Here is a 26,489-nt window from a genome sequence, read left to right as displayed (position 1 = left end):
GATATTCATGATACAAAATGGGGTCGTTTATATTCATAGGGGTCTCTGTTCATAATACTAGAAGAGGGTCGCTATTTATTATATACGTATTATGAATAGCAAACCTAATTTCGTATTATGAATAGCGGTCTTTATGATGAGTACAGTAGTTACCCCCTCTAAAAATTATGAATAGTGCCCCTTCTTCATGTTTATGACTAGCGACCTCGATTTTGTATCATGAATAGCGTTCCTTATGAGAAATGACCCTCAATGTGCATTATGAAAAACGACCCTTATCTCACATTATGAATAGCGGTTCTCATGCCTTCGTGAATAGTGACCCCCTTTTCCTCGTTATAAATAGCGGTCCTTATGAATAGCCGTCCTTAAAATGACTAGCAAAGTTACCCTGTCCTCCCCCCCCCCCCCTCACCCAGCGGGGAGGAACCCTGAGCCAGGTGCGGATCAAGGGGCCAAGGGAAGGGCCCCCTCCCCTGGATCCTTCACTGTCCTGAGCTGCCCCGTGAGTTTCATGGACAACGCAACCTAGTCTATTTCTATCTGTACAATGTTCAAGCATATATACCTACATTCAATTTCACTGAAACATTTCAAAGTCATTCTGAAATGTTTTCGGCCCTCTTGTCGGCCCTATAAACTTGATTTCTAGAAGAACCCCGGAGTGGTCCTCCTGGAGTTTGGGAAAGAATGCAACCCAGGTTTCTGCTCGATTTTTGGTACTTTTAATGAAAGTCGAATTCGCTTTTTTTGCTCTCACTAATATTGTACAGTCCATTTATATAGAAAGCATATACATTAAATTTCACTCACAAATATCAAAGTCATTCTAAAAACATGTCTCAGGCCTTGTGTAGGCCCTAAGCTGGATTTCTAGGGGAATCTCGGAGTGCATGGAGTGGTCCCATGGAGTTTGGGGGAGAATGCAACCCAGTTTTCGTATCAAAATCTGTACTTTTACAAAGTCTAATTCGCTTTTTATTGCTCTCACTAATGTTGTACAGTCTATTTCTATCTGTAATATATATAGAAAGCATATTCATTAAATTTCACTCAAAAATTTCAAAGTCATTCTAAAAACATGTCTCAGGCCTTGTACAAGCCCTAAGCTGGATTTCTAGGGGGAATCTCTGAGTGCATGGAGTGGTCCCTAGCTGGAGTTTGGGGGAGAATGAAACCCACTTTTCGTATCAAAATCTGTACTTTTACAAAGTCTAATTCGCTTTTTATTGCTCTCACTAATATTGTACAGTCTATTTCTATCTGTAATATATATAGAAAGCATATTCATTAAATTTCACTCAAAAATTTCAAAGTCATTCTAAAAACATGTCTCAGGCCTTGTACAAGCCCTAAGCTGGATTTCTAGGGGGAATCTCTGAGTGCATGGAGTGGTCCCTAGCTGGAGTTTGGGGGAGAATGAAACCCACTTTTCGTATCAAAATCTGTACTTTTACAAAGTCTAATTCGCTTTTTATTGCTCTCACTAATATTGTACAGTCTATTTCTATCTATGATATATATATAAAGCATATACATTAAATTTCACTCAAAAATATCAAAGTCATTCTAAAATGTGTCAGGCCTGGTGTAGGCAAGCTGGAGTTCTAGGGGGAATCTCTGAGTGCATGGAGTGGTCCCCTGGAGTTTGGGGGAGAATGCAACCCACTTTTCGTATCAAAATCTGTACTTTTACAAAGTCTAATTCGCTTTTTATTGCTCTCACTAATGTTGTACAGTCTATTTCTATCTGTAATATATATAGAAAGCATATTCATTAAATTTCACTCAAAAATTTCAAAGTCATTCTAAAAACATGTCTCAGGCCTTGTTGCCCTAAGCTGGATTTCTAGGGGGAATGTGCATGGAGTGGTCCCCTGGAGTTTGGGGGAGAATGAAGCCCACTTTTCGTATCGAAATTTGTACTTTTACAAAGTCAAATTCGCTTTTTATTGCTCTCACTAATATTGTACAGTCTATTTCTATCTATGATATATATATAAAGCATATACATTAAATTTCACTCAAAAATATCAAAGTCATTCTAAAATGTGTCAGGCCTTGTGTAGGCCCTAAGCTGGATTTCTAGGGGTACCTCTGAGTGCATGGAGTGGTCCCCCGGAGTTTGGGGGAGAATGCAATCCAGTTTTCGTATCGAAATTTGTACTTATACAAAGTCAAATTCGCTTTTTATTGCTCTCACTAATATTGTTCAGTCTATTTCTATCTGTGATATATATATAAAGCATATATATTGAATTTCACTCAAAAATATCAAAGTCATTCTAAAATGTGTCAGGCCTTGTGTAGGCCCAATGCTGGATCTCTTTAGGATCCTGTGAGCGGTCCCCAGGAGTTTGGGGGAGAACGCAACGCATGTTTGGTATTGACCCTGCTTGTAACATTAAGATTATAATTAAATGTTTTTCATTCCAAATTTGCTTTCCCATGATATAAAGAAATTTGTTATTTACATCATTCGGACATCAATTGAAAAGGCACTGTGGGAATACTTCAACAAATGCCGTATCAAAAAGTTTACCATCGCCTTGAAAATGAGTTTGTCTTGCAAACCTTTCTTGATAGAGAGTCTTTTGATGCGTTTATAACAAACTACTGTTAATTGATAAGCCCTATTCCTATCGTGCTGAAATTTAATGATCTGAATCCTAATAAGCATTATAACATTACTGTAACATTTTCATAAAATTAAACATTGTTTTTATATTTTTTTTAATTGATTCATTTAATTTTTTCTACGCCCTCTATCATCAATTTACTCATCTAACTATGTATTATTCTGTCAAAGGACCACATATTTTGTTTTAATTTAGTTTTTAAAGTCAACGTGTCTTATATGCTCCATCTTATATTCAATTTATTTGTTTAGGTAACTCAAGCGTGACAGAATGGACACCCAATCCTCACATATTTATGGATTTACTCTTTATTTTTTTATTTTTTTTATAGTTTATTTTGCGGAAAGTTTTCCCCTAAAGTGCAAAAATTAAAAATATATGTTTTGAAAACCTATGATATAATGTATTGGGGCAGGGCTCCCCGAAATGGAGTGCATTGTGATACTTTTGATTCACTCTCCTTAAGGGCTCATCTTTGATTTTTTTCTTTTGTAACTATGCGGGTATTATTTGTCAGTGCTTTCATGGGCCCTGAACAAGCGCATAGCTAGGATTTTATTTTAGGGTTTCGAATCACTTACAGAGTGCGCGAAGCGCCCTAGCTCCTGTGCGAATGCTGAAGCTTTGAAGTTTCATTAAACTATAAACTGAAGACGATTCGTTGTACCGTCCTCTACTTTTAATCCTTTTCTGAATGTTCAAAAATAATGTTTGATTCATTGTTATGCAGTGGCGTAATGAGTAAAAACTTTTTTTTTTTTTGGGGGGGGGGGGCAGAACAAAAATTTGCATCACCATCCGACTCTTACATGTTGCATGCCTGTAGGCCCCGCGGAACGTTTTTTTCAAAGTGGGAGAGGAAGGGGCTAAAGTATTTACGACCAGGTAGAGTGAAGCGTAAATTGGCGTGGGGTCCAGGGCCCCTAATAGGGTCCAGGGGACAGAGCTCCAGGAAGCTAGGGGATTTAGGAATTTAACGGTCGGATGAGCATTCAGAGGCCCGCCTTAGGGCCCTTGGTGGGGTCCAGGGGGTGCAGCACGGGGGTGATACAAAATTTCGAATTTTTGTTTGCGCTGGGCTGGGCTGCTGGCTATAGAATTCAAAGCTCGTTTCACAATTACATTTTCTAATAAATGAGTATGATGCATATATAATGTTGTTTCTTTTATAATATTTTTAACACAGTCTTTATCATGTCTCTTTGTCGGGGTCCAGGGGGTGCAGCACGGGGGTGATACAAAATTTCGAATTTTTGTTTGCGCTGGGCTGGGCTGGTGGCTATAGAATTCAAAGCTCGTTTCACAATTACATTTTCTAATAAATGATTATGATGCATATTTATTCGTCCTCTTACTTTGTTCTCTTCTCTCTCTCTCTCTCTCTCTCTGTTTTCTTTTTTTTTTTTTTGGGGGGGCGACCCCCCCCCCCCCATCGCCCCCCCCCCCCACCTAGCTATGCGCCTGGCACTAACACCGTCCATCTGGATAGGGGCGAAAAACTGAGCGTGACAGACGGGTACAAGCAAAGTGTGCAGGCATTGAAATAATGACATAATACATTAGTAAACAACAACATTTTAAAGCATCTTTCTCTGGTGTGCTTTAGCGGTGAAATGGTCACTTATCATGATAATTAAAGTTTTTTGCAAGAGAAGTTTAATCTTCGATCTTCGATCAAAGCTTTGGAAATATAAAACGATGTAATTTCAAATTCCAAAAAGTACATGCAGAACAAGACCTAAAAAAGCATGAAGTCTGCAAAATTGTATTTTACGTCATTTTTATATATACAAATGAAAAAAACAAATACAAGTACCTACAACAGCGTAACGGAAGGGACACAAAATTGTTTTACCTTTGACCTGCTATAAACGTTACATTTTTGTGCATTTATATTATCTTGAAGATATTAAAACAAATTATTGACAAAACAGATAATATGAACTTCACATACTTTTTACCATAAATATGTAGTTCTTTATTAATTTATGGCTTTAAAAAGGGAATTTGGAGTAAAAATATCGCGAAATTAAAAATGTCAATATTGTTTAATGTACGTTCATCTGATACCGAAGACAACTACAATGTTATTTAGTTATAAATACAAATACACGCTTTATAGACTAAACAATTTCATGAAATTATTCACATTTATATAGTTTTTCATCAGATTTGAAGTTTGCGATTCTTAGCTTGATATAATGTCTGCGTCTTTCGTATCACAAAAAGAAGAAGAGCTTTTGTCAGCAATCTACCCATCTTTTTCTAAGCTTGTACTGATACACACCAAAAGAAATATAATTTGTAATTATTGCTTTGATGGGGAAATTATTTAAAACAAAATTTGACCAGAGAAAACAAAAGGAGGGGGGAGGGGAAATTTGTGTACTAGTGAAGGTTTATGGGTACTTTGATTTTGCCAGCGGGGTGAGGGGGACCCTCTCAGATCCTTAACCGAATGCACCACTGTAAATATCCCGCTTACATGTTATTTACCAAATGAATGATTAACAATTTCGATAAATTGGTCGTTGATGATTCGGACATGTATGTTACAAGATTTGTGTTGTAGAAATGGATAAAATGTACTTGAACAAAGCAATATACAAAATTATTTATACTGCTGATAAGAAGAAGCAGCAGCTGTATTGACTAACTAGTTATAGTTATAGTTACTATAACTACTACACATACTACTACTGTAGTAGTATGTGTAGTAGTAGTAGTAGTATAGTAGTAGTAGTAGTAGTAGTAGTAGTAGTAGTAACGTATCGGAAGTTGTAACACAAAACAGTAGTAGTAGTAGTAGCAGCATAAAAGGACACGTATCGCATCTCCGATTTATCTATGTATCTACCGGACCCCGTGCAAGGAAATGATTGATATGGCGACCATGCCTTTTTGCCTTGCCACATGTTCTTCAACGCTTTGTAATATACTTCCTTTCTACGTTTATAGAGAGCTTTGTACAATCACTAACAAACCTTCTTAGAACATATCATTTTAGCAATTGGAGGAACTTTAGGGATGTTCCATTTGCTTCCTCCCCCACCCCCTCCCCTCCCCCTCTTATAGTATACCTGCTTGATGTTATTTTGTGCGCTTAGAAACAGTATGTTATGTACTAATAGAGGACTATTTGAGACCAATGGTTATTAAAGTTAAAGTATACATGATGTAGCACATATCAAATACACCCAAGGAAAACAAAAACAAAAACAAACAGAACATTTCACAGACAGTGATGAATGCATATGTCCGAGTAATATATGACAGTCACGTATATTATGTATCAGAGGCTCTGCGTGGCTGCACAGACTGGGATTGCAGGCTCGCAAACAAGAACATCTTTCACTAACGTGTAAAGGGTCATTTTGTGACTATACGTAATTATTTTGGTAATACATTGGTGAGGAACTACAAAATTCCTGGACTTTGTCAATTAGAGAGTATTACAAAAATGAATGGTCAAAGTGAAACTACAACTACACTACCTAAAATAACATACATAGTATTTGTAATAAAAGTAATAGTGTTACTAGAGTACCAGTAGGCACATTGACCTAATTATTTTTATTATTTATATTATAATTTTATTATCACTATTATTATTATCACTATTATTATTATCATTATTTTTTTAATTATTATTATTATGATTGATATTATCATCACTATTATTATTAGTTGTAGTAGTAGTAGTAGTAGTAGCAGTAGTAGTATTATCATTCTTGTCATTAATACTGTAGTGTTATCATCATAATAATTGTTTAATTGTTATTAGCACTACAATGGTAGAACAAGCACTGACACCCAGTAAACTAGTTCATGTAGCATTTTTACTACTACTAGTATTGGTTGTGAGGGAAGTAGAATGGTAAAAAATGGTTTGTACGTATCATTCGTGAAAACTGGAAAAATTCACCTCACTAAGATATTTTGATTGGGGGGGGGGGGGGTTTCCATATTCAAGCTTATAAACATTGATCTTAATATTTACTCGATTCGTGAATGATTTGTGGAAGCATTCTAATAAAAAAAATTAAACTGTTTCTATCAAAACCAACTTTATATCAGGGTGGACTTCCCCCTTTAACTGAAAGTATCACCAGAGACGAATATTAATGACTCCCAAATATCAGAAGCATAACTTTAATTCCATTCTAGTTCGTTTATCAGAATAAATGCTATAATCTTAACATAAATACAGTAGGATATTGAAGTCCTGTTCAGTCTCCAAAAATAAGTCTGATTGAAACTAGCGTTGGGCACTTAAACTTTAGGAATGGAATGTAGAAGGACATTTGACCAATTTTATCGTTCACTTGGGATATAATGGGATTTGTGGTGAGCTCCCTCTCCCTCTCTCTCTCTCTCTCTCTCTCTCAACTTATTTTACAATACTTCTTTTGATTTCATGCTCTTTCCGTCCATGCTCTTTCTTATCCAGCTCTGTTCTTTACATGAAGTTGTGCAGATATATAAATATGTACAGTGATGTGGAAGATCTAATCTATGTGTACGGTAAAAAAAAGAACAGGCGCAATCCTAGCCCAACTATGTTTTCTACACCTCCGGTGATTGCACTATATTTCAGTTAGAATTTAGTGGCATAATATGTTGCAGACATAATGGTATATTTATTCTAACCTCTGGTTTTACCCCCAAAATGGAATTCTTTGATGCCATTTCATTCGACAATGTATATCAAGACTAAATTTATTAATGAGTCATCATTCGTTTAATTTTTAAATGGATGTCATATTTAGACACGTGACGTAATCAAGTGGTATAATCACTCGATCAGGATGTAAGATGGTAAAATGTTAATTGTTATCTCTCTTCTCTCTTTTCAGAAAATGTATTTTGTTTATTGCGTTTTCTCTCTCTTTCATGTCTATCTTTTCATTGTTGTTGTTATCACTGGACGTGGAGGCCTGGCCACCCATGCTCTTAATTACCTACACCACTTGTGCCAGGAGACAATTGTGTTGTAATGGATGATTCTCTGCTTTGTTTTTGCAAAAATATATATACAGCAGGGTAACTACCTCGGTATCTATAATTATAAACGACACTGGACAGATGTTTGAACAACAGCGATACAGAATTACAATGATTTTATTCCAAATTCCATCACTTTCTATAATTTCCTTGTTCGTGCTAGTCTTCAACACTCATTTTTGGTGTGAAAACAATGCAGTAAATGGAAGCCAGTTGAATTCCAATTTCCATGCCGGTGTTGAATTAGCATTTTAGAGGTGTCTTTTCTAAGACTCCGAGTTGATGTTTGGTTGTGCAATGTTTGAAACATCAGGGGCCTTCTGTCAATTGACAATTGAACAACGATTTCATTTTAAGATCTCCAGTAGCTGATAATACTAATGAAATGAATATACAATGTAAGCATCTTCTCCATTTTATATATTAGCCCCATATCAAGCGATGCGATTATAGCCTTGCAATGAGAGTACACGCTCATACCATAGTAGGTTCATGTTTATACATTAGTGTACGGTGTACCTACTTAATGTACTCCTATGATACATAATATGCCATGTCCATTGGAAGACAAGGAATTGACCCCTAGCTGCCACATTCCTAAAGTGTGGTCAGAACAGGAATGTGGCAAGGGTCAAACCCTTGACCCCCGATGGACATGGCATGTGTCTGAACGTCTGAACATTGTATGTGCACTGCTTGGAAATGCCCACACACTCTGCAAATTATTCATTGAACAACTCAATATCAATTGTGAGCATATTGGAGGCAATACTGAAGTAATTGTTTCTTTGTTTATATTTTGTTCTGTGATATAATCATAAAATACAAAATACAGCATGAGTTGACTTTGTTCAGAGTACGATTATGCGAATTTAAATTTGGTTTCGAAGTAAAATTAATAAGGACATTCTGAGACATTTCTACCAAATCATTTTAATCCTTTAATTATGTACTTGCAATTCTGCATGTATTTCAGCGAAAGCAATGTTTATGTAAAAATTATGATTTATGTTTCTCAACATAACTGTTTGTAATAGGTCAATTTGATTCAAATCCGTTAATTCGGCTGACAGACACGGGTTCAGTTACTAAATCACATCTTTTATTTTATAATTTTTAAACTTTGGTAATCATTTCCCTTTTGTGGCAGAAATATATGTTATTCCCATTAGTCTAGAGTTCATCAGAAGGAAACAAAAGTATGATATTGATAACATTGTTGGTGATAGTATTTTTATTTTTCATGATCGAAAACGACATAGGTGTGCATAAGGTAGCTGCTCAGGCACTTTAATAGACGCTTGTTCCAAACATAATACATGTACATGTATATCTGTTAACAGTTTCAGATCAGAGACTGTGCCTCACAGACTAGTTATTTCAAGGCGTGTTTCATTCCCTTGCCCATGTTACCGGAAGGACTCTGTTTCAAACGTTTCGCGGGGTTTTATCAGACTTGGCGCGCCGTATCTTCCCAACATTGTGCTTTAATTTAGCCCATAATATTGCCAAAAGGAAATAATCATGTGGAATATGACTACCGATTTCAATGACTGGCTTATTAGTCCTTTATGTTGGATGCATATTTGGTGCTACAGTATTCCTGGTATCCATTCCTGAAATGATATTAAATGGTGGATTGATGCTGAGAAACATGAGATGAACCACGTACATCATCACTCGAGTGTCATCAGCTGTGCAGGTAAAAAAGTTCTCCCTTTCCATAGACACAGAATATATTGCGATAGTCTCAAGCAAAGTATTTATCGCCAATGCTGTTTTGTATATATACACCCCTGCATCAACCAGACTAGGAGACAATATGTATTTGTGTATATGTCATTAGATATATGTCTCTTTCACCAGATCACTGTACTCATAATAATACCATTCGTGTTATTATCTCTTTGAAGTGACGTTGTTGCGTTATGTTACTCTAACTGTAATAGTATATTTTGAGTGGTTGCCAACTGGCCGTCTAGCCAATTCTATTTTGCAATATAATCAGATTATCCTTTGGTGAGCCTTTTTCATGGCAATCACTGCAAAAATAAATTTCTCGAGCATGGTCTGCAATAATGGAATTACAAACATGTTTATGCTGTGAATTGTGGAACACACGAGGGTTACATTTTCACTCATTCGTATATATTGCAGTTGGAAGGGCGATCGACTATTATCATAAGTCAAAACTCTAATTTAGTATTCCCGAAATGCTTCAAGTTTAAAGGTACTATGTCCCTTTTGCAGCCAACCTCAAATGCTGCATGTGGAACTTTGCGGGAATTATGAATATGTCATGTATGTCCTATCTGTGAAATTTGAACGTTAGCAGTGTCCTCATATTCAAATTATGCAAGGAAATCCGTTTACTTGCTAGACTTCACTGTCAGACACTATTGAGTGACTGACTGGCTTTTTGTCTTCTTTGGTAATAACATGAAAAGTTAAGTGAATTCCCCTTTATATTGTTGAATTTATTTCAATCACAAACTGTACCTTTATTCCAGAATTTGATAAAAAAATAACAAATTTGATTTAACTTAGAATAACTGGTATTACGAAAATGCCAAATAGTAAATAGGAGATGGGAGAACCAGGTTTTTATTTTGAGTGATTAATTTGTTTCTTCAATTGTTTTGTTGTTGTTGAAAGTACCGTTATAAGGAAATTTAACCAACGTAACTTGTTGTTCTTCGATGGATTTTTTGGCACCATATTTAATAAGACCATTCCCACTTATACAAAGTATAGGGGATGGGAAAAGGAGGAATCATGTCTTTATTTAACTTGAATACTGGATTTATTTTCCATTTTTTCCATTCTATTTTTTAGTAAATATTTAACGAAACTGTATCGGTGCGATCGTTCTTCTTTCTTGGAATGTCTGAAACATTATTTCATAGGAAGGTTCATTTCAATTGTGGTAAACAAACTTATTGCTTTGTATTCATTTCAGTGTCAGTTTAGTAGATGTATCATCGGGCCGAGAAGGCAGGTATTATATATTCTATTCTATATAATTATTATATCTAGATCTCCAAAATAAACATACACAATCAATTAACAACTATACCGGTGTAATTTTTTTTGGAATGACAGAAAATTTACTGGAAAATAACCGAGGGATAAGAAATGAGATGTGTCAGTCACAGACCATAAACGTACCACCAACGTTGGTGGTACGTCTATGGTCAGACACGGATAGAAAAGTTCAAATTTACAACCACACGCACTGCATAATCACATTTTACACATACACATTAGCGACGTACTTCAGCAAACAATACTCGACAAAATGTTTTCCCGTTATTTCACTTTTTGTGTGACCATTAATGGATTTCTTTCTTTTTACTGCCTTCATCTTCTATTTCTCCATATGTATATATTTGCTTTTCTGTTTCTTTCTTTCCTTATATATTTTCAATGTTTTTCTTATTTCTCTACCTCTCTTTCCATAATTGTATTATTTCTTTGTTTCGTCCGTTCTTTCTCTATATGTCTTTTCTGATGTATTTCTGAGTTTTCTCTTCTTTCATCTACTCTCTTTCCTAATATATTTCTTTCTTTCTCTTTCTATTCTTTCTGTTGTATTGCCTTGTCATTTGATTCATCTTCTTTTTCTATATTTCCTTATGCATTTATTACATTTTCTTTTCTTTTGAGCTTCTCGTTTATTATTTTCGGTTTGTAAATAATGAGCATGCGATATACGCTGTTGTTCATAAAGTCTTTGATAACACTTATTATTTTCTCAACACTTTGATGATCAATTTCCTCATAATGACAATCAAACCACAATAATCTTTACAAACTTGTTTTTCTTCTTCAATTTCTTCAACCTTGGTCAGTGTAACGAAATTATTCCAACGTTATGGTATTAGTGTATGACTGAAAATACTTTATAACATTTGAAATGAATGCATTCGTATAATTACTGTAAGGTGGTTGGCTTGTTTTATTCTGTACAACGCAAGTAAATGACAATGTTTGGTAAGGTTGTACTCATTTTCCTTAGGTCATAGTAATCGACGTCTTGACATGAGACTATCTTCCCCATGCAGAAAACTGACTTGACGTTGGTCGATTCCTTTCGTTCTAAGTTTGTTTTCACCTTAAATTTTCCATTTTAATCATATTTCAAGCAAGATTAGCAATTTCTTTTACAAAAGTCATACAAACAATCAGAATTTGGTAATATTCACCTCTCAGCCAGCGCGTGACCTTGTCTGTCCATTAGAAGGAATTCGTGGTTTCGAGGCATAGTTGTTTGCCCAGACCCTTAATAGAAACATCACATAGATGCATGCACTACAATATTTATAAACAACCTTAATATGGAAGCAAGCTTAATTAATATCTTTTATTAGTACTTATAGACCGCCGGGTGAACCCTCAAAAGTGCCTTAGTTTTTGTGTTTTGTGACCCATGGTCGGCATCCACTTGAAAATAACCTCTAATGTGTAGAAAAATATACTGAAGATGATGGTGCAACTCGTCAGTAGAAAAAATTGCACACAAATTAATAATGTCCAGATTAATTTTTAATAAATATGACAAACGCCCTCTTGGGTCCATTCTGAGACAGCTGTGTATTATGCTATGTGAAAATGACTTGTATTGATATCGAGCAAAGCTGCAGTGCACTCAAAATATTCCCCTTTCCCTCTTTCCTCATTCCTTCCCCTTCTCTCTCTTTCCTAATCCCCCTCTCTTTCTCTCCTTATCCCCTCTCATCCCCCCACCCATTTTTCCTCATTCCCCCTCTCTCTCTTCGTCTCTTTATTCCTCTTTCCTCACCCCCTCTCTCTCCCTCACTCTTCATCCCATTCCCTCCCTTTCTCTTGTTTCCTTAACCGCTCTCTCTTTCCCATTCCCTCTCCCCCCTCACTCTTTCCCACCTCTCTATCTCTTTCTATGTCATACCCTTCAATATATATTTCAGGGAATGGCATATCTTTAAATAAAATAAATCACAATTTAAAACAAAGTTTGTAAGGCATGTTTGACCAATTATAATCTGGTTTCACATCAAATATATGACATATTACTATCTCACATTCTCAAAATACATGGTCAATAAAATTGTAAGCCTGCTTGACTACATGGATACTGCTCTTTGGGTTGATGTAGAGAAATGATTCATCATCAGTTATACAACACATTGTCAATTCACATTAAAATATTTTCAATAACAAACATTCTTTCAAGCGATCACATGTATGTATGTTTTAGCAAAAATACACATAAAATATACATTATAGATAAAAAAAAAATATATATATTCATGGATGGCAGGGTCGAAGCCTCTGCTATTCTTCTTCAGTTTATCTAAATCATGTTCTTTAACATTTCCAGCAGGTAATTTCATACATTTGTCCAAATGCCATTTAGTAAAAGTTATCTGCTTTATCGAATCTGGCGGAAATTGGCAAAATAGAGCATCGCAATAAAGGTCTTTACATTGAATTTCCAAAAAAGGCTTTACATTTACAAGTAATATTTTCAATAACAAACATTCTTTCAAGCAATTGCTCAAAAAGCATTACAACATGTATGTACCCGTATGTATTAGCAAAAACACACATAAAATATACATTGTAAATAAAATTTAAAAATTCATGGATGACAGGGTCCCAGCCTCTGCTATTCTTCTTCAGTCTAATATATCTAAATCATGTTCTTTAAAATTTTCAGCAGGTAATTTCATACATTTGTCCAAATACCATTTGATACAAGTTATCTGCTCTATCGAATCTGGCGGAAATTGGCAAAAAAGAGCATCACAAGAAAGGTCTTTACATTGAATTTCCTAAAAAAAACTTTACATTTACAAGTAATGTGACATACAATGATTTAAATATTGTTCCTTCTTTGCCTTGATCTCATCTGTGCTCACTTGTTTGTTGTAATGTTGCAGAAGTGCCTGTAGCAGCCCGCATGGTATCCTGGTTGGACATACCTTTATTGAAAATAAATAAAAGCAAGGATCATTTAATATCATTTATTAAAAAAGAAGTATTCATCACTACAAAACCTACAGTATGAGTCGAATCTAGCATATAACTATCATCAAAATACAAATTTTAAAAAATATCTGTGCTAACTGGTTACTGTCTCTAACTGGAAGCGAACGGACTGGACATCAGTGACACTAGCAGTGGAAATTATTCAGAACTGCTTATTAGAAAACGTAAGGAGGTGTCTCATATTTTTATGAAATGTTTTTTGTGTGTAGAGCATGGAGGGCATACGGTACTGTAATACATTTTTCATCATGAATAAAAAAGATCACCAGGGCAAGGGCAAGGCTCATTCTCCAACACAAGTGGCGTATTAATTTAAATGTGTCAAATATTGACGGGGACTGTGGGCCTCACCATGCAGAATTTTTCAAACAAACAACAACAAAAACAACCCCCCCCCCCCAAAAAAAAAAAACCCACCAGTAGTGGCAGTACGCTGTTCTCAGACGATACCGTAATCAATATGTGGACAATAAATACCCACATTAATTATGAAGACCTGATCTGTACTAATGTAGTATACATGTAGAATCAAGCCTGTCCAGTATCCAATTTGACTTGATCAACCACTTTGATCAAGTCAGCTAGGCCTCAATTTCGAGAGCATAGCCTTTTTTTTAGAAAGTAGAAATTACCCGGTAGATATTCTAATCTAGATTCTCTTTTTTCTTGATTCTAGTTGTAACGTTTAGGGCCGGGAAATAGTCATATGACATCTAGAAGTAGAAGTAGTAGAAGTAGAAGTAGACAAAGATCCCGGGTTCGACTCCCACCCAGGCGGATGACCGAGGCCTGCGTTGTGTGTTAACGTGCCCCTTCCCTTTTTAGACGCAGGTTATGTCAAGTGGAAAACACTCCGTCCCTCCGATAGGACATTAAATGGAGGCACGCTAAGAACCCATTGCACTATTCGTATAAGACTAAGACTAAACCCCGGTGTAATAAGTGCAAGAATCTTCACTTCAGTATTATTTGAAGGAGGCAAATTATCTCGAAGAAGAAGAAGAAGAAGAAGAAGAAGAAGAAGAAGAATAGGATCAGAGTTATTCTAAACATGCTGAAATAATTAATACAATCATTTCTTCGGAATGACATAGATCTAGGCCTACCTCTTTTTTGTTGAACTTGTTGCAGTTCGAACACGGCCTCCCTGGTACACTCCTCCGCGGCCGCCCGAGGCGCCGGGCGAGTACTGCTCTGTCTATTAGTACATTTGATATTGATGATGATTTCGAGTTTTTGGTATAACTATTCGTTAGAAAGAGAGAAAGGAAAATCAATATATAGTGCAACGGGTATGAAAACATAATCTAGTCAGTGGTCGGGTCTTCTAAACCACTGCATTCCACCGAGAGTCAAAATTAAGATAGTTTCTCGTCGTGTTGCCTCGAATTATGACCGTAATAAAACTGTCAGACTAAAATAAGACACACGACCTTCGTCATAGGCCCATGTAGTGTACGAACAGTCGAACATTACTCTTAAAATTATCTTCTGTAAAAAATGCCATAAGATAAGAATAAGTCAGTTTGTCCGCGACAAAATGTAGACTGTTTCAAGAAAATTTCGCTGGAATTGAAGACCTTGGCAAGATCATTTTAAGTCATTTTGGCCGGCCAGTTCATAGTGTTTAGAACTTCCCTAAAAAAGGTGGGGCTTGAAAATGTCTTCAAGTGGGAAAATAACGACTATTAGTTGTCAAATCGACTTTAGGGCTATAGAGCCCAAAAGTAATAGTCTTGATTTTCAGACAATTTTACTGAATGGTCATACGTTTTATGCTGCGCAAAGATTAAATCAGTTTAATCTTGGCCATCACAAGAAGTGGGTTATTGACAAATGCTCACGACCCTTTACAACTCTTTTCATGTACAGTGTATGTTATTACCAAAGAAGAAAAAAAGCTAGTCAGTCACTCAATATTGTCTGACAGTGAAGTCTAGCAAGTAAACGGGTTTCATTGCATAATTTGAATATGAGGACACTGCTAACGTTTAAATTTCAGATAGGACATACATGACATATTCATAATTCCTGCAAAGTTCTACAGCATTTGAGGTTGGCTGCAAAAGGGACATACAGCTGTAGTACCTTTAAGATAACTTGATATTTATTTGAAAATCTTAACTGTAAATAGTTTCCAATTTCAATTTTTTTTAACAATGTACTTTGTAGCTATGAACTCATTTTTATTTAGGTGCTTGATACCTACTGATTGTAAGCTTGGTTTTAACTTTAAGCTAATGTACAGCTTTGGTAAACCAACAAAAATATTCTTTTCATTCAAATGAGACTGTATTTCATTAAATTTCCTTTTTGCTACAAAAACTGTACATGAGCTTTAAGTTTTGTATGGTCGGTCCTAAACTAGTATTGGGAATGACTGTATTTTGTGCAATTACATGTAGATATCCATTGTTGAAAATGAATAAAGTTGTTTTATCATTTTGTTTACCTAAAATGAGTACGGTATGTTATACATGTATGTAAAAAGTAAAAACAACAACTAAAGAAATAACAGGCTACTGGCGGTATACCGAGATGATGAGATCCATTTAATCTTAGATCAAATACACTCAAAATCGGTTTTCCTAGAATCATTTTAGCAAGATTTTATGTCTGAGCACTGCCACTAAAACACGCCCATTTGTGATGCCATTGCCATAACCAATATGACATGTTTCATGACTCTCTTCATGTTATGCTAATACTAATAGACTATAGAATCACTCTCTGCCAGTTTCTTGTGCATGAGATTGTGAATTGTATGATTTTCACTATGCTTGGTTCAAAGCGCAATGCAGATAAGGTCTTGTTGGGATTTTCTTGAAAAATGACTGAGTTACGTGGCTAATGAACCCCTGCAGTCTGTAGATGTACTACTAGTCAAAGCATTATTAAATTAGGGCTAGTCTACAGCTCAAATAATCTTTCGAGAACGTTGTTTGAGAAATATACTGATTGAATGCTCTGTATTTTTTGTATTATTATTTTTATCACAACTTCACAAGGCTATCAGTATCTCTGTTTTGCATGAATTGGTAGAATTCAATACACTGTAGTTCAGATACAAAATGTATGTACATCTACAAGCATGTATGTTGCATGCATGAAAATGTTCAATAAAGTGCAGAGTGAATCCGACTGTCATGTCATTCAATGAACAGTCACTTTTGTGATTATTGTAATTAAAGAGAATTACAGAGTGAAAATGAGAAAAACATGGAAGTAGGTCTAGAACATGATGATAATTAATATGATGGACCAAAGGTTGATTTGACGGTACCCGTTTTCAAAAATGTTGTTGTAATTAAATGACCCAACCATGACGCACCATTCCTATTATACTCCTAGGTGCATCTTAAGTGGTTTATGGATAATGTTCATTGTTGTCTACCATGATGACCCAAGTCTTGCAGAAGACATACATGTACGTGTGTACATGGGCCATTCCATGGTAACTCGCGTTACACTTAATGGGTACATTGACACAATAATGTGCCTATATCTTTAGAACTGCTAGGATCTACAAGATACTTTTTTTCAAACATGGACAGGGTAGATATAGAACAACTGAATGAAACAAAACAAAAAATTGAAGAACAAACATTTTTAGATTCTTGGATTATTGAATTTCGGTAACTCGCGTTACAAAATAAGGACATGGTCAATTCTATGAGACCCTCTTTTCTCCTCATACTAGACAATCTTGACAAAATCTTTCCTACTTTAATTTGATTGTAGGTTGTGACTTACTAGTATAAGATAACAATATTAAAGATAAGAAACAATGGACTAGTAAAATGCGGGAAGCAAATATGTCGGTAACTCACGTTACGGTAACTCGCGTTACATTTTGTCCGGAGGCCATTTTCACCCCTATGTAATAGATTAAATATCACAGGACCCCATAGAATATGGAAATATATTCATCTTTTTCCATTTAGCGAAATTTTCAGGAAAAAATATTACAAGAATCCTGTGTAATCTGCAATAAATTGGTTTTTTTCAGCTACAGTCCCACATGTACGTTTTTGATGATGGTTTGAGATCTTAGGAAATCAACAAAAATGAAAAAAAAATTGTATTGAATTTGAAAGGCCCTAATGTTTTATGAACATCCATGGCATAAGGTTAGTGATAAATCAAAGAATTAACATAAGAGGTACATTTCTTTTTTTGATGTCATGTCCTTCTTCTCATGGAATGGCCCACATCAGTGACCCCTTCCCAATTCTACAGGGAGTAAGACAAGGTGGTGTACTGTCACCCCTTCTCTATATTACCTTCATTGACGAACTGATGAAAATCCTCCGCAACAAGGATCTTGGATGCAAGTTGTTAGGCAGATACTCTGGCCTGTGGTACTAGCTGATGACGTAGCCCTGCTGAGCTCGTCACCTTCTGAACTACAGGCAATGCTTGACGTCGTCGATAGCTATACGAAACGATGGAGATACAAGATCAACCCAAGCAAAAGCTGTGTAATTACCTTCAACAACAAAGGGAAAAATATGTCTCAACCTCCGTTGTGGAAGCTTGGACATGACACAGTGCCATCTGTGCTGCAACATCCGCACCTCGGCATCATAAAATCAAGCATAAAGAGGAATTCAGCAGAAGATATAATCTCCAAAGGAGTGCGGACCTTCTATGCACTCACTGGATCAGGAGCATACACAGGAGGACTCCTTCCCCAGCATAGTGTATCCCTTTGGAAAGTATACTGTATCCCGCGAATGCTATATGGATCAGCAGTGGAAAAGATCACCAAAGGGATGTCAGCTAGACTTGACCAGGCCCAACACCAACTGTTCAAGAAAATCCTTGGTCTCCCAAGAACAGCAGCTGATGATGCTATATATCTCCTCTTAGGACTTATGCCGTTAAGCAACCAAGTCGATATTGAGAAGCTTCAGATGATTGGGCAAACATTAGACCTGCCTCATGAAAGATTTGAGTATCGGACATTTCTACATGCCTTGACCAAATCTACCCTCTCCATCAACTCCTGGCAAGCCATCCTAATGAAGTACAGACTCCCAGATCTCCATACCCTCATACAACACCCAATTCCGTACACATTGTGGAAGAAGAAATCCAAGAGGGCAGTGATGGACGTAGTGAATGACAACATCCTACAAGCAATAGAAAAGAAGTCGTCCCTGTCACTATGGAGGAACATGCCCATACCAGACCCAATGCTCCTGTATCCACAGACCAGCAGCTCACAGTTTCTGAGGCAAGCGATCATAATAAGATCACAGTTGGCATGCAACACATACCTAACCCAAACTAGGCTTGTCACCATTAAGAAAGCAACCTCAACCATTTGCCGTCTTTGCCACCAGGAAGATGAGGATAATATCCACTTTGTGGCCTCCTGTAGTATCCTAGCGTCACACCGAAGTGACTTCATCGGAGAAATGCAGAGCAGACACTTTTCTGAAACCACCCTCTCATACTTCAACTTCAATGATGGCTTTGCATTCACAAAAGCTATACTTCTTCCCAACCACCTCATGCTCCCATCAAATCTATATGATAGACTGAACACTCTAATTCTACTCTTCCTCCATAAAATTCACATTGCCCGTACCTCTATCCTTTCCTCTCCCACTTGAATGTTTGTAACTACAATGTCAACAGCTGGAGACGAAAGACACCAACACTGACGCTTGCAGAATACAACAGCAGATCTCCGAGAACAACGGAGGAAGAAGAAGAAGAAGAAGAAGGTTTATTGATACATCCACAGGGCTGTCAACTTTTGGGAACTGCTTCGAGGGAGATCGTTGAGTAAGAAAAGAAAAAAAAAAATCAAAAAAAATCTCAGTGCTAACTAGATCTAGACCTTTTAGAGCAAAAAAAATTGACTTGAGCCTGGCAGCCACTGACTGAGCAGCACCAGGTTGACGTTGCTCTATCCCGTTATTGTTGAACACCAAACGACTCGGGTAGCAGCCTGTCTTTTAACGTCTTTTGGTATGACGCGGCCGGGGTTCGAACCAATATCTCCCGGGAGATTGAGCGAGAGCGGGAGGAATTAGGGCATCCCGCTACGAGCTGGTGGGACGGGGCGGCGGGAGATTGAGATTGAGCGTGGTGGCGTGAGACTCGATCCCTCCAAATGCAGGAGGATTGACAGCCCCCTGCATCCATTACATCATACATGTTGACAACTTGACACACGTACATGGCATGCACAATCAACATCATGACCAGATGACATAGACTCGAGTCTACTACTAAGTTAGGCCTAGACTTCAGTCTAGTCTAGACTAGTCTACAGCCAGGTCTAGACGATCTAGATCTAGAAATAGGCTGTATCTTTTGAAAATTGAAAAATCGTTCATAGCCTAACTCATCTGATCGCGCACCCAATGTTGTGTGCTAAAACCCTTCCCATAGAGATTGTACGCTTCCCTATGTGGTCTACGTGCATTGCGCGACCATCCAAAATTGGTCAATGATTTTGACCAAAAATTTGAAATTCAAACCTTTATAACAAATGATCCTGAAGGTGAAACTCAATAAATGAGGTGTCATATGAAAGAGCAGGTTTTTCTCCATATTCCCCATAGGGGGCCACCCCCAGAATTCTAAAAATATCTTGGTCAAAACAGCGATTGAAATGTTGTTTGCATCCTAGCTCCAAAATTTGCCACTTTCCTGAGCTGCGCCCCCGCGGCTTAAGCAGGGCTAGACGTAAGGATAATATCCAGATGCTTTTTTTTTCGCTAGCCCCAAGGGATCATTTGTTATAACAGTTTGAAAATACCCTTCCCACATTTTTGGAATCAGCTAATTAGGGAGGCGTGAGCTCCGCTCAGTCCAAACCATGGTTACATCGTAACATGTGCGCTTATAGTGAATGAAAGTATGGGTGGCCGATTCTCGTCATAGAACCCGGAAGTGAATACACTTCCGGGTTCTATAGCGGGAACGGCCACCCATACTAGTCAATGGCACATATCGCGGAGACAGCGTGGCTCAAGCTTGCAAGTCGCGCATTGGCTGAGCAACTTGCGTACGATATGCATACGCTTGCATATCGCGCGATACAGCTGTTTGGCTAAATTTAGCAAAACAACATAACTCTGCGTGTACGTCTTTTTCATCGATTCTGAGCAAAATGCTATGAATATTTCAGCATTTTGAAGGGGCTGTATCTTTTGATAGAAACATCGGCGAGACTTGAAATTTGAAATGTATTATTCTGATTACATTTTTAATTCAAATATCAAACAAAAATGGTGAAAAACGATCCCAAATTGAAAATTGAAAAATCGTTCAGACACCCTAACATTAGTAACTGAAGAAACCCCCAAAGTAACGTCTTCATACTCATTTAAATTAGTCTCAAAATGTTTGAAATAGTCCAAGGCATGATGCCTTGATGGCATACTTACACGAAAAACATCACACACATAGGCCTAGATCTAGATCTAACTTTTTAGTAATGTAGACTAGGGTCTAGTGTAAATTCGCCAAAAATTAACTCACCTCGACTGTCTCAGCTGAGCTCACGATCACGTAGCCATGCCATGCAATGCAGCATCCTTGACGGTCGGGCACAGGCGGTAACCCGACACATGCTCCGCCGACGATTGCTCCGCCGACATTTACTCCGCAAAACGCGACAATTGCTCCGCGACATTTGCTCCGCGACATTTGCTCCGACGTCAAATGCTCCGCCGACAGTTGCTCCGCCGACAGTTGCTCCGCCGACAGTTGCTCCGCCGACAATTGCTCCGCCGACAGATGCTCCGCCGACAATTGCTCCGCCGACAATTGCTCCGCCGACAATTGCTCCGCCGTCAATTGCTCCGCAAAACGCGACAATTGCTCCGCCGACATTTGCTCCGCCGACATTTGCTCCGCCAGAAGCGACACTTGCTCCGCCGACATTTGCTCCGCCGACAATTGCTCCGCCTGAAGCGACAATTGCTCCGCCGACATTTGCTCCGCCTGAAGCGACAACTGCTCCGCCGACATTTGCTCCGCCGACAATTGCTCCGCCTGAAGCGACAATTGCTCCGCCGACATTTGCTCCGCCGACATTTGCTCCGCCGATAATTGCTCCGCCGACAATTGCTCCGCCTGAAGCGACAATTGCTCCGCCGACATTTGCTCCGACGACATTTGCTCCGCCCAAAAAGTGTCCCATAAACTACAAATGCTACTAGTACTACGACAAATGCTTCGCCGACAATATTTTCTTTACACCTATTTTTTTCGTTTCTTTTTTTCTTCTTCATTTTCTGAATTCATTTCTTGAAATAATGTAGATGAAATGAAATGAATGAATGTTGATGAAGTGGGAGGAAAAAGGAGTTACCTAAAAGTCATTTCGAATATACTGAAATAACTTTCCATCTATCACTGTACGTCCCATATAATGTATACTAAACACTCATTACATGTCATGGGAAGTTTTTAAAAAAAAGTGGAGCAGCAAGCCACATTCCCCAATACGCGCATACCTCCTAGTTAATTTCAAGTAGCTCATCAATATGTAATACCTGAAATTACCTCGATCAATGCATCTTGTAAAAAATGGTTTCACACTAATTGTCAAGCTATCAGTTTTTCAGAGTACCGCAGGTTATATTATGAATGCCCTGATGAGAAGTGGAATTGTTTAACATGTTGTCTGCCATCTTTTTGTGAATCAATATTTACTGACGATTGTTTAGAGAAAGAAAGCCAAAACGAGGATAGACTAAAAGAAAACTATTTTAAGGTAACGCGCGTTACACCTGAAAAGCAAGCGATAGCAAGAATAATTCAGCCAAACCTCAAAGATGAAAACACTTCTCTTTTTCAAGAATTTGAAGAAAAGTTTAAAATTAAAGGTCTTCATTTTTTACACCTCAATGTGAGGTCTATTCTAAACAAGATATCGGAACTTAGAATTCTTTTTAAAAGAAAAAGGCTGTCTATTATTGCTTTCACTGAAACATGGTTAAACAATTCCATAAATGATGAAGAAATTGAAATAGACGGATATAAAATCATACGCCATGATCGATCCTCTGGCTCTGGAGGTGGTGTATGTTTCTATATCAAAAATGATATTGCATTTAATATTATGGATGCTATAAGTACTGGAGATACGGAATCCCTGTGGATAAATTTGCTTATACCAAGATCAAAACCAATTGTTGTTGGCGTTCTGTATCGACCTCCGAAAAACAATTTGTTTATCGAGAAATTGTCCAATATTCTTGATACATTAAAAAAGGATGACGAAATAATTCTTTTAGGAGACATGAATATTTGTCTTCTTCGCAAATCGCCACTGGCTAAAAAATATATTGACTTGTTGAGTCTTCATGGGTTTAGTCAACTCATTAAAGAGGCAACACGCGTTACACCTACATGTTCTTCTCTATTGGATCATATTGGTTGTACCAAAGAAAATAAAATAAGTCAAAGTGGTGTCATTGATCTAGGTATTAGCGACCATTATTTTACTTTCTGTACACGGAAAAATGTTAGACTGGCTATAGGTCATCACAGGACTAATGATATCAGATCCATGAAAAAATATACAGAAGAGTCTTTCAATCTTCAACTATCTGTTGTTGATTGGTCACGAATAACTGACTGTACAGATGTAAATGAGGCATGGTCAATATTTCAACATGTTTTTATCTCAAATTTGAATATGATAGCGCCACTGAAACGGATAAGAATAAAACAAAGATCAGAAACTTGGGTGACTAAAGATATTCTTTCCCTAATTCAAGAGAGAAATATAGTATACAAAAAATGGAGGAAAAAAGCAAAAGATGAGAAGCTCTATAAAAGATACAGAGTATTAAGAAATATGGTCCAAAGAGAGGTGAAAAAGGCTAAACTCGTTTACTTACAAAACAAGATAGAAGAAAATAAACAAGATTCGAAAAAACTTTGGCAGAATCTAAAAAGCTTAGGATTGAAAAATAAGAAGCGAAAAGAACAAGAATCTGTCATTAAAATTGATGGGGAATTATGTCATGATAAGATGGCCATCGCTGATGAATTCAATTCTCATTTCACAAATGTGGCTGCCAAATTAGTAGACAAACTCCCCCCTTCCAAAGACTTTTTCAGCGCAGACAATGATTGTATTCGTGACTTTTACGAAAGAAAAGGTGTACGTGAAAACAGCTTCGAGTTATTACCAATCAGTGAACAATTTGTTTTCAAAGAGTTACGTAAGTTGAATGTATCAAAAAGTACTGGGTTAGACTTGATTCCAGCTAAATTTCTAAAAGATGGTGCGAAGGTTTTATTTAAGCCTCTAAGTTACTTAATGAACCTATCTATCTTGACGAGTACTTTTCCAGAGGATATGAAAATAGCAAAAGTGACTCCACTTTATAAAAAGAAAGATAAAACTGATGTTAGCAACTATAGACCTATTAGTGTTTTAAGCGTAGCATCAAAGATTCTAGAAAAATCGGTCTGTGTTCAAATTGAAAGATACTTCAAAGAAAATGATATAATTTATGAATTTCAATCTGGTTTTCGACATGATTATTCGACTGAAACATGTCTAATTCATTTGACTGATTATTTGAGGAGAGAAACTTCCCAAGGGCGCTTTGTTGGTATGGTGCTCCTTGATCTGCAAAAAGCTTTTGATACAGTTAATCATTGCGTCTTATTGAAGAAGTTACAACTAATGGGTTTTGATAAGGCAAGTTTAGATTGGTTTAGATCCTACTTATCTAATCGGCACCAAGTAGTGGCCATTCATGATATTCGTTCCAAACTAATGCCTATAACTTGCGGTGTTCCTCAGGGAAGCATTTTAGGCCCAATTCTATTTTCAAGTTATATAAATGATATGTGTATTTGTATAAAAGACTTCAAACTATTATTGTACGCAGATGACAGCGTACTACTCTATTCAAATCCTGATCCTAAATATATTGAGGAAAAGCTCAGTGAACAGCTGTCTACGTGTGTCGATTGGATGACTGATAATAAGCTTTCTTTACACTTGGGAAAAACAGAAAGCATTTTATTTTGTTCTAAAAGTAGTTCTAAAAAGTCATTTGAATTCAAAGTGACACACAATAATCAAGCAATCAAGAGAAAAGAGTCTGTGAAGTATTTAGGCATTGAGTTGGCTAGCGCAATTTCATTTTCATCTTTAGTAGAATCAGTTGTAAAAAAAGCAAATTCTCGTCTGAAATTTTTGTACAGATATCAAAGTTGTATGGATTTAAAAGCAAGACGTACACTCTGTTTTGCTCTTATTCAATGTTTATTTGACTATGCTAACCCTGCATGGTATAGTAACATAAACAAGTCAGATCAAAAGAAGTTGAAGATTATACAGAACAAAATGGTGAGATTTATCAACTGTTCTGGTCCAAGAACTCATGTTGGCTACAGCGAACTTTCTAAAGCTGGTTTTCTTGAAGTCGACCAAAGATCAAAACAACTCGTATTGCATCATGTGCATAAAATATACCATACTAGGTCGAATCATTATATTCGATCCAACTTCGATCTTGTTACTGACGTACATGATTATAATACAAGAAATAGACGATTCAACTTTAACTTACCTGAAAGAGTAGGTAGTATTGGAAATTCGTTTTATTACAATGCCATAAAACATTGGAATTCCCTTCCCAATGGTGTAAAAGAAATAGGAAACTATGATCATTTTAAGAGGAAATTAAAGGAATACCTAATACTTGACAGTCAGAGAAGAGAAGTGAATGACATGTTATATGATTGAAATTTTTATTCTTCTGTCGGTTCATACTTTTTCATGTTGTATATACTTATGTTTTTGTACGTTATAGAATTTCTACAAATTCATCATTATTTTCCTCTTCTTCCTTCTCCTCTTTTTCTTCTTCTCCTTCTTCTTTTTCTTCTTGTACTTAATATCATTTCTATCATCAGTTTAAATGTTGTTATTATTATCTTTAATAAGTAGTTCTTTTAATTTTCTTATCTGTCTGTAAATATTACTATTTTAACTTATTAATTTTATACATGTCTGTATAAGGGACCCCACTGGAAATAAGCTCCCGAGCTTTCGTGGGTTATCCTGTTCAAGCTGACTTTTTTTGATCTGTTATTATTGTATATTGTTGTATGTTGGAAGCTTGTCGAATAAAAATCAATCAATCAATCTACTAGGTAAAGCATTATACAATGTAATAGGTCATCATGGAAGTTTAGAAAATAAGTAAGGGGGATTTACCAAGTGTTGATCTTTTTAAGAGTTTTATAAAGAAACAAAAAGATATTGAATATTTCTCAGCGAAAAAAAGGAACAAGCTTGTTTCGCATTTTAAGAAATGGCGATTTGACTTATGATACTCATGTTGATTTAACTTTTATTCCTGTGCCCCCTCACTCCCCTTTATGCACTGGAGTTCAAACTATGATTTATATGTGTACAGTGTATTTTTTTTTACTATAATGTTTTTTTTTATAACTTTCCTGTCCTTTCATTATTGTTAGTTGTTCTTATACAAATTGGTTTTTTTGTTTGTCTAATTATTACCAATGACTTGTAAATATGTAATTGTTATATGATTGAAAATTTAATAAACACACAAATATAAAAAAAAAAGTTTAGAAAATAAGGGCACTTATATACGTAAGGAAGAGAACCCATTCAGACGGGAAAATGAGATGGCAGCCTTTCTGCTTATTCACATTTATACAAATCATTTTGTTGCAGTTTGATGTTAGTTCTTCATGATAAGCCAATTGCTCTTCTTCCGGTGGCTTCGTGAGTCCCTTAAATTATTTAGTGAAAACAAAGTACTCGAATGAAACGGAGTGTTTTGCACA

The 26,489-nt window shown here is 36.6% G+C and overlaps 1 long non-coding RNA gene across 1 annotated transcript; it reads right to left on the bottom strand.

The window, feature by feature from the left end:
- Window positions 1-12,635: 12,635 nt before the first annotated feature.
- LOC115921039 lies at window positions 12,636-14,873 on the bottom strand. The gene is made up of 2 exons (XR_004062708.1): window positions 14,780-14,873; window positions 12,636-13,606 (listed from the first exon to the last, which is right to left on the bottom strand). It is a non-coding gene; the product is annotated as an uncharacterized LOC115921039 (long non-coding RNA).
- Window positions 14,874-26,489: the final 11,616 nt, after the last annotated feature.

Source organism: Strongylocentrotus purpuratus, unplaced genomic scaffold (genome assembly GCF_000002235.5).
Source record: "Strongylocentrotus purpuratus isolate Spur 01 unplaced genomic scaffold, Spur_5.0 spur5_scaffold_1, whole genome shotgun sequence".
Lineage (NCBI taxonomy): Eukaryota > Metazoa > Echinodermata > Echinoidea > Camarodonta > Strongylocentrotidae > Strongylocentrotus > Strongylocentrotus purpuratus.
The sequence above is the reverse complement of the archived record's forward strand: the minus strand, read 5'-3'. Positions and strand labels throughout refer to the sequence as shown.